This window comes from Epargyreus clarus, unplaced genomic scaffold (genome assembly GCF_041222505.1).
Source record: "Epargyreus clarus isolate Ecla_fem2 unplaced genomic scaffold, WU_Ecla_fem_2.2 ptg000025l, whole genome shotgun sequence".
NCBI lineage: Eukaryota > Metazoa > Arthropoda > Insecta > Lepidoptera > Hesperiidae > Epargyreus > Epargyreus clarus.
The window spans coordinates 1,962,009-1,970,885 of NW_027332232.1; the positions used below are offsets into that span (position 1 = coordinate 1,962,009).

At 32.4% G+C, this 8,877-nt stretch overlaps 1 long non-coding RNA gene across 1 annotated transcript; it reads right to left on the reverse strand.

The window, feature by feature from the left end:
• LOC140752817 (uncharacterized) lies at positions 1-3,468 on the reverse strand. Its single transcript, XR_012103467.1, has 2 exons — positions 2,926-3,468; positions 1-2,630 (listed from the first exon to the last, which is right to left on the reverse strand). It is a non-coding gene; the product is annotated as an uncharacterized LOC140752817 (long non-coding RNA).
• Positions 3,469-8,877: the final 5,409 nt, after the last annotated feature.

Here is an 8,877-nt window from a genome sequence, read left to right on the forward strand (position 1 = left end):
TACTCGTATGTAAGAAATAACATTTATTTATGAAAAAAGTTCTTAACAAAAATCCCAGTTTCTCTGGTAAAAACAAAAACATAATAATCCTCTAAGAAATATACATACTCATTCTTAAATAAGGAACGTTCCTTTCCTTTCCAAAAATCAGGAAGGAACTTTTACAAATGAATAGGAGCTTATCTAGTTCTATCAAAATAATTCGCTCATTGTAACATTTCTTTTAGAAATAATCAATCAAAATTTGTTCTTAAAACCATTAAAACTATAACTAAAACATGAATGAGATCAGAAAAAATAAATTAAAAAGATAATAATAATCAATAACTAACAATTAAGTAACACAATCATTACAATGAAATATTTTTAAGTTAACAACAACAAAGTACAGTTAGTAATAATGTAACGTTAAATATTATGAAGTAAAATAAAATATCTGTCTACTACAAATTCGAAAAAAACACTTAAATCTAAGAATTTGGTAGTCTAAATCACATTTAGTTTTAAATCAGTCTTCTTCATGACTTCGGGAGAGATCAACACTATCATTGTTAATGGGTAGATTATACCAAAATGGTTTTCTGTTGTCTGGCATCAAAGGAGTCAGTTTTTGTATGATCATCGTCTTACGTTCATATGTAATACCTCTGTATTTTGATTTCACTTTTGGTGGTGGTATCCCACTTTTAATATTTTTTAATCTTAAGAAATCTAGAGAATATTCGGATTCACTAGTGAAATCAGTCTTATATTGAATGATGTGGGTGCCTCTGTGAAATGTTACTTCACACATATCACTTAAGTAAGCTCGAGGTGTAGTGTTTTGTAGTTTGTACGACGAAGAACAGTCTTCGAATTGACAAAAATCATCCAAGTTCATTACTTTGACGTTAATGTTTGTCCTAGTGCTCGCAACTGTTTGATGAAAATCTTCGAAATCATAGAGATGTTTCTTCTTTTTCATAGCCAATTCCACCTGGTGGTGAAATTCGTCAGCGGACATAAAAGTATGGCCCACCTCTAAATATTTTAGTTTTATAGAATCAAAATTGACCTCTACTGAATTCACAAGATGAGTCAAATATGAATATAACGTCCAATTTTTGTTTTGTGACGCACAGTTATCTAACCAGATAACTATGTGTTTTAAATCTCTATTGGCATGTAAAAAAGCTTTGAAACAGCTCGCTATATCACTCATTTTACGACCTGATACCGCTTCGTGCCATATAGCAGCAAAGGTTTGACAAACTGGGTTTCTCTTTTTGTCACCTATAGGGACAAAACTCTCATTAAAAATTATAATTCTTGGACAAAACATGACAATTTTAAATTGTTCAATACGTGGAAGCATGATAACTTTTTCTAAATCAGCCGAAAAATATGCAGTTTCTGGGTTCATATTAGATGTATTTTGTTTATTGACGTCTTTTTTATACTCTTGCCTAGCTGTTACATACTTCTGATGGTGATGCTCATAACTGCGACAATCTTCACATTTCCTGTGTCTTAGCTCTTTATGATATGCATTGTGAAGAAAATATTTTTCACATATCTCACACTCTTCGTGTCCAAGTTTTGTAAAAGATATATTTAACTTCTTTACAACTTTCCTGTAGTACTCATAAGAAACCTGTTGGTTAGTACCTGGGTTATCTGTAGGTTGCTTTTCACAAAAATCTTGATACATTTTTGATACGGTTAGGTCAGATGGTAAATATTTTTTATTTGGTGCATGAATTCGCCGGTAATGAGATACGGAAGGGTTAAATGAATTGATATGTTCTATAATTTTGGTTTCATCTATCTTATTGATATTAGGATTAGATCCACGTCCATCTAATGGTTCTCCATTGTATACGCCGCTTAAAGCATTTCTTACAGCTTTATCATTTCTCCGATTGAAACCCAACGTTTCTAAAAAAAAAATTTTGCAAACCTTTAATTTTGTCCCTTTATCTTTAGACAAAAAGTACGTGACGGTGGTGTTTCTATCTATTTTTCGATTTTCTTTAACAGTCTTCCTCTTAGGTTCTTCTTTAGATGTATTATTTCTTATAAAATATTGTTGATCCTTCCAAGATAGTTTTCTAAAAAACTTATTGAGATCTTTTCTTTCATCTTCTGTGAAACTTTCATGGCATTTCTTTTTACATAATTTTATATCACATCCTGGTTTTAATTTATATTTAGATTCCATGTCATTAAGCTTTTTAAGTTCCCGCCTCTCTGCTACTGATTGATCATACTTCTTACGTTTCCTAGGGTTTCCTTTTTTAGTTAAATCTTGTGGTGTGTTTTCGTCATTACAACATTCAGGCGATTCAGGCACAGTTATATTACGAGACTGTGAATTTGGGATAATATTTGATGAAAAATCTGAATCATTGGAATTAGCAGCGGAAATTAAATTTGGTGGTACATAATCTTTATCGAAAACTGAATCATCTGAATCGAAATCTAGTTCTCCGTCTAAGTTACACTGTAGGTTGTCATAAATTGGTATACTTTTGTTTGTTTCCGGTAAATGTTGAAATAGATTATCATTATTAATGTCATGTGACTCTTGGTTGGAACTCGTTGATGGCTCCAACAATGCCAGTATTTTTGAGGACCGACTGCAACTCATTCTAAAAAATAAAAAAATAAACTTTTTTTAATGAAAGCGACCTTGTTTGTTTATTTCTTTATATGTTGTTACAAAATAATTGCAAGATAAAACTAACTCGTAATAAAATTAATTGTAGTAGGCATTACTTTTCGGAACCTACAAGATTAAAAATATTTAGTTTTTGGCTCCGATTAGTTTTAGTGTCAAAATGCAGTGTGCACTAAAATGAATCAGAGCTAAAAACTAAATAAATATTTTAGGTTAAAGCAAATAAGGTGAAAAAGTTGTTTAAATACAGCTTTACGAAAACTTACCTTAGGATGCGAATAATAATTACACGTGTTGAATAGTCGCGACGTGCGCGAACGCAACGTGATGTCCTCTTCGATGTTTAGGCGCAACTGCCGATCGGACTCACAACTGCGACCCCCACTCCCCTCCGCACAAACATTGATACTAAGTAGAAAAAACACATCTGCCACTTGCGCCCTGCCTAATTTTCTTAATACTAAAATGAAAAAACGTATCTGTGCAGAACTGACTTTTTTACTTAGTATCGTGTAGAAACGTTTTTACATTTTAGGATCAAGTTAATATTTTGGAAGAAAGTAAGACGCTTCAACGTAAATGCGTTTTTTCAACGTAGTAAAAACCAGAAGCGGTTTTTTATTTTAGTAATACTTTCGATAATACTCAAATGCGTCCTATTTCATAATCATTAACAGGGTTCCAGTTTGGAATAGAAAAAATTCAAAAATACCAGCAGATGCGTCTTTTTTTACTGATTCCGAATATGTACATAACTCAATTTTGGCAAAAGTGTTAGATACGTCTTTTTTTCTTATGACGGCAGTATTGTGAAACGTAGGTAGATTCTTCTAGTATTCATGTCTGTACAAAGTACTGTGGATAAAGGTAAAACAGCGAAAAAAAATATCAAAGGAAAATATTATATATTTATTACTAGTGCTTACTAGTCGGAATTAAAAAAAACCGACGTCTCTATTGTGGGGGCCCCTCTTTTGTGGAGGCCCCGGGGCTGCCACCCCGGTTGCCGTCCCTTAAATCCGGCCCTGACCACGCCCTTAAACCAGAACACAGCAACTTTTAATAAAATGGCATGCTCTTCCCTACCTCCATACCTTAAAATATAGTAAAATTAATATTTCATTCTATATTTTTTAAATGACAGAGGTCTTAGAATGATTTTGATACGAAAAGAGCTTTCGAGTTGACCTGTCAAAAATCTTGACAAAAGTCATCTATGACTATACACAAAATATTGATAAAACGCTTCAGAATTAAATTAAGATGATTTCATAAATTACTTAATTGACAAAGTTTAAGTAATTCCAAGATGTTTTTTTTATTTAATGCCGCTCTTTATTTTTATTAAGTTGACGATGGTATTCACTCTTTTTGTATCATGTAGTACTTTTTATTTGAATGATTATGTGTATCCGACATCTATTAGTTGGTCAATGGAGATATATAATTTCTTAGTACTGGGTATTTAGTATTTAAGTATGCAACGCCGGGGGTAAAACTAGTTGTAAATTTATTATTATCAATTTAAATATTGAAGTCATAGTGTTATATAAGACCGTTTAAAACTTTTCAACGGTTTTCCGTTTATATCTACAGAACGTGTCAGACAAGGGACGTATCAGACACAATAATATCCTATACAATAGTTCTGAAGGTGGTAGAACCCTTTGTGGTTCGACTCCGGTACCACCGCCACACCTATTTCTGTTATAACAGCAGTGTTAAGCGCTGCTGTGTTCTGGTTCGAAGGGTAAGGGAGACATAATCTTCCACGTTCCAGCTTAGTCCTCAGGGGTAGCGGCGCTTGTGGCCGACCTCAGGTCGTCTATCTAATCCTATCTGGGATTGATTATAAATGTCCATGGGCAGCAGTAGTGACTTACCATCACGTGGACTGCATGCTCGTCTGCTACCTATACTATTAAAAAATCTAGACAGGCATACCCCGTGTTGTATAGGAGAATTTGTCTGTCACGGCACGCGTCTGACACGGTCTGTGTCTGTAGATGGAAACGGATTCCTACTTGTTATATTTTGCATAGATTATAAAGGCTCTTGTCAAAGCGACACAGATAAGAAAAAACGAACACCATTAGTTACATTCAAATATAGTGATAAATGTCTTTAATAAATTATATTAATTAAAAAAAATGTTCCAAATTATACTAAATATGTTTAGAAATAGATAATAGTTATAAATATTGGAAGCGCAATAGAGAAGACTTAAAATTAGAAACCCTAGACTAGGTGCGTTTATAGAGATACTGATTTTCGGCGCTGGCTTATGTTTCAAGTGCCTTTTTGTACCTCATACCATAATAATACCGATACCTGAATGTTGGTAGGGCATTTTGTGTTTCGCAGCGAATATTCTGCCTTATAACAGCAATAGTGCTACTTTTCTGGTTTGAAGGGTATGGTAAGGACACACGTACGTGTTACTTATCAATAATCAATCTATCCAACAAACACAAATTGTTATATTTCGATCTTCAGTAGGCAAAATTTAAGTAGATTGAATATCGATTACGGTTGATAATCCTCATGAGTAACGCATCTGTAGCCGCCTTCTGGTAGGATTAAAAAAAATTGGTTTAGAAAAATCTGCTTCAATGATTACCAACCTAATTTGCTAATTTAATGAAATGTCTATGGTACGGCGCCAAATTCAACATTGACAGTTGTGTCAGAAATGCAAATTTATTCTGTATTTTTAACATTTAACTGTCAAAAAACAAACTTAATCTACTGTATTTGTTTTAACCTATTTATTAAAGGAGCTGGTTATCGTCGATAATAAGTATCTCTATAATCGCACCCATAGAATCTGACCACGATTTCTAAGGTTCATTCAATCTTGTGATATCGAGTGATATAATAAGCTTATAACTTAATTTATTAATAATCTGTATATTAATAGACAGGCAAAAGAGTACAGTACCTTTTCTGTTTCGTTTCTCAATTATTTTTTGTTTCATAACTATTGAAGATCTTTAAGGGCCATTTACATTACTTCGGCTGGATAGTTTTATCGTTCGGCGGATTTAGGGCCCCTATAAGAAACTGGGGCCCCTTCAGAATGAAATCCCTGTCATACAAAAAAAAAATTAAGTATCAAAATTGTCGGTCTATTTTTTATAACATAAGAGTAGCAGACGACCATACATCCCACCAGATGGTAAGTGGCGCCTGGACATCTGTAATTAACCCTAAATAAGATTAAATTCCTACCTGAAGTCGGCCACAGAAGTGCCGCTATATTTGAGGACTAAGCTGAAATGCTTAGAAGAAGTACATCTTCCTTACCGCACCCTTCAAACCAGAACACAGCAGCGCTACACTGCTGTTATTAGGCAGGAATAGGTGTGGCGGTGAAACTGCTGGAGTTGAACCACAGTGGGTTTTGCGTTCAAAATGAGATCTAATGTGAACAAAGCCGCTTAACTGAACAATAAAACTGTCCCATTGATGTAATGTATACGGACCTTATATGCGAAAATGTTAGTTTGTTGCGCTTTCATGCCTTAACTACCAATCCGATCGTCATAAAATTTTGTACACACGTTGTCAGGGGTTCAGAAAAGAATATAGCGTAATTTTTATCCCAAAAAAGTACTGTACTGGTCACAAGGGATTGATAAAACAAGTAACAACTTTGACAGTGAAAAGCCGCAGGTAAAATCTAGTAGAACATATTGGACACACAGTTATAAGTTTTTCTCAAATTTAATAATAATTATGGTCGAATTTCGACGACGGAGCGCACACTATATTTATTAGAAATCTGGTCGGAATTTTGTCATAGAAGCACTGGCGGACTAAGAGTTAGGGGGCCCTGCTCCGAGGGCCCCCATATGTTCACAAGTTCCCTTGTGAGCATTTAAAAAGCTTGAATAATTAGATTAACTCTTGGACTAGGGGCCTCATTCAACTTTCCACCCGGGGCCCCCAACGAGCTTAGTCCGCTACTGCATAGAAGGGTAACATAACATAGCTTAGACTAAGATCTAGGGGCAGTCGATAACAGAAGTGATTTAACATTACAATTTCAAATACTAGTAATTATTTTACAAACAAAAATCCTGCTTACTTTTTATTTTACTCCCACAATTTAAATGATAGATTCATTATGTTAAAAACGTCTTAATTATGTTAAAATCTGTCAAGCCGCTTGTGTTTCAGGGCCAAGTTATCTAAAATGACATTTATATATTTTTCTCGCTTATACAGAAAGAGCGGGAAGTAAATAAAAATGTGGCCATTATTCTTTTTTACTGAAATGATTTTTTAATTTATGTATTGTATTTTGTGTGCTTATAAAATCAAAATATAATCCATTTTTCTAATATTATAATATAAAGAAAATAATAACTTATTTTAGAATTATATTAGTATTTTAAAATCGATTTTAATTCAAATTAATTTATAACAAAATTATATTCCATAAGAAAATTGTTCATAAATAGAATTTATAATTATTAATAATTTGTCACAGATAGTAATAAAATAAATAAATTACTTCTGTATTCGACTGATAACAATAATCTGCTACTAAATTAAAAACTAGCCAAAAATAACGATAGAAAAATGAAAACGCAGGTTCTAGATTAAGTAGTGTTGTTTAAGATAGACATATATAACAAAATATGCCTGTCCGTTTGTTATAGTCTGCGCCAAACTGCTAGTCCGCTCTGAAGTTGTGAGCAGGTGTAGTCATATAATTTGCTATGGCGACGCGATTCATTTCTATATTCAGAGCGGACTAGCAGTTTTACGCGGACTATAAACGATCTCTAAATTACAATTTCTAGAGTATATCGACTTATTTACGGACAGAACCGCGTGCGTCAGTTTATTGTATTAAAAATGAAAAATAAAAAAAACTACTCCGCATTATATTTTTATTATCATAGACATGAAAGTGAAGATTAAAAATAAATAACAAAGTACATGTTTGTGCATTGGAAATTATTTTAAATTTGGTTTGACCAATCAAATTATATATTATTGTTAATTATTGTTATATTACAACAATTATAAAATATATTATAAGAAGTAAAAGTCATTTAATTTATTTGTGCTTCATGCTGTCTTTGTCCACTGCGTTTAAGCACGGCAGTACGTAAGTGACTTTATATGTGTACTTTTTAGAAATTATTGCAAAGTTGCATAATTGTAAAAAAATAAATAATAATTAACATATTTATGTTGAGATATACCAAACTACATATTTTTATCATGCAGGGAATTTAATTTCAATTCAAAATGGCGGTTTTCGCTTGTTTTTCGCTCACAGATTATAAAGAGCGGGAAACAAATAAAAATGGCGCTATATTGATTTTTTATAACTGTATTCGTAAGTCACACACACATACGTACAAGAGCAAATGAATTAAATGACCTAAATTATAATTAAAAAGATATTTTGACGAAATTTCACAAACAAATCCTTCGTTTTGCCAACAACAGGGTATAAAAACACACACATCCGCATCGATTAATCTCAAATTTAAATTAGTGAGAAGATTTTGGATGCGCTTACCAATACGACGATATTTTTAGAAAACTTTTCGTTTTTCTAGTTACTTTTGGCGATGTCCCGTGAATTTTGTATATCGAATGTATTATGCTTTTTATGCACCCAAATGGTTATGACACTGCCTTGTATTTTCAAACAGCCATTTTGTCCAAATATTCCAAAATTAATTGAATGTTAGAAATAAGCAGAATGTGTAATTCATAAACAAAAGCTTCACATATTGTAATAATTCATTCATAAATCCGACCTATTTAAACTTGGTTGTACGACCATCTGTAACGTTGTAAGTTGGTCTGTTATAAAAATCATAGACAATGTAACCATAAATTTTAAACCTCTTTCACATAGGCGAGCCAACTTGGATTTTTACAAGTAACTTTTTTAATTACAATGATTTATTGTTTATCATAATTATATTGTTTCTTTTTACCTTTATGTAAAATCTCAGAGTAATAACCAGTATAGAGCGAGCGTACTGGTACGAAATGTTAGCACATGTAAGAAAATCATCACTATGTTAAAGACAAACAATTATAAATCAAGTTTAAGAGCGAACTAATTAATTTCATTGTTTTAATAATTAATATTGTAATTCTAGTGAAATGAGCTTTTAAGTAGATTAGTATAAACATATGTATGTTATATGTTTCATACCTAAGCTATTTTATATATCTATAAA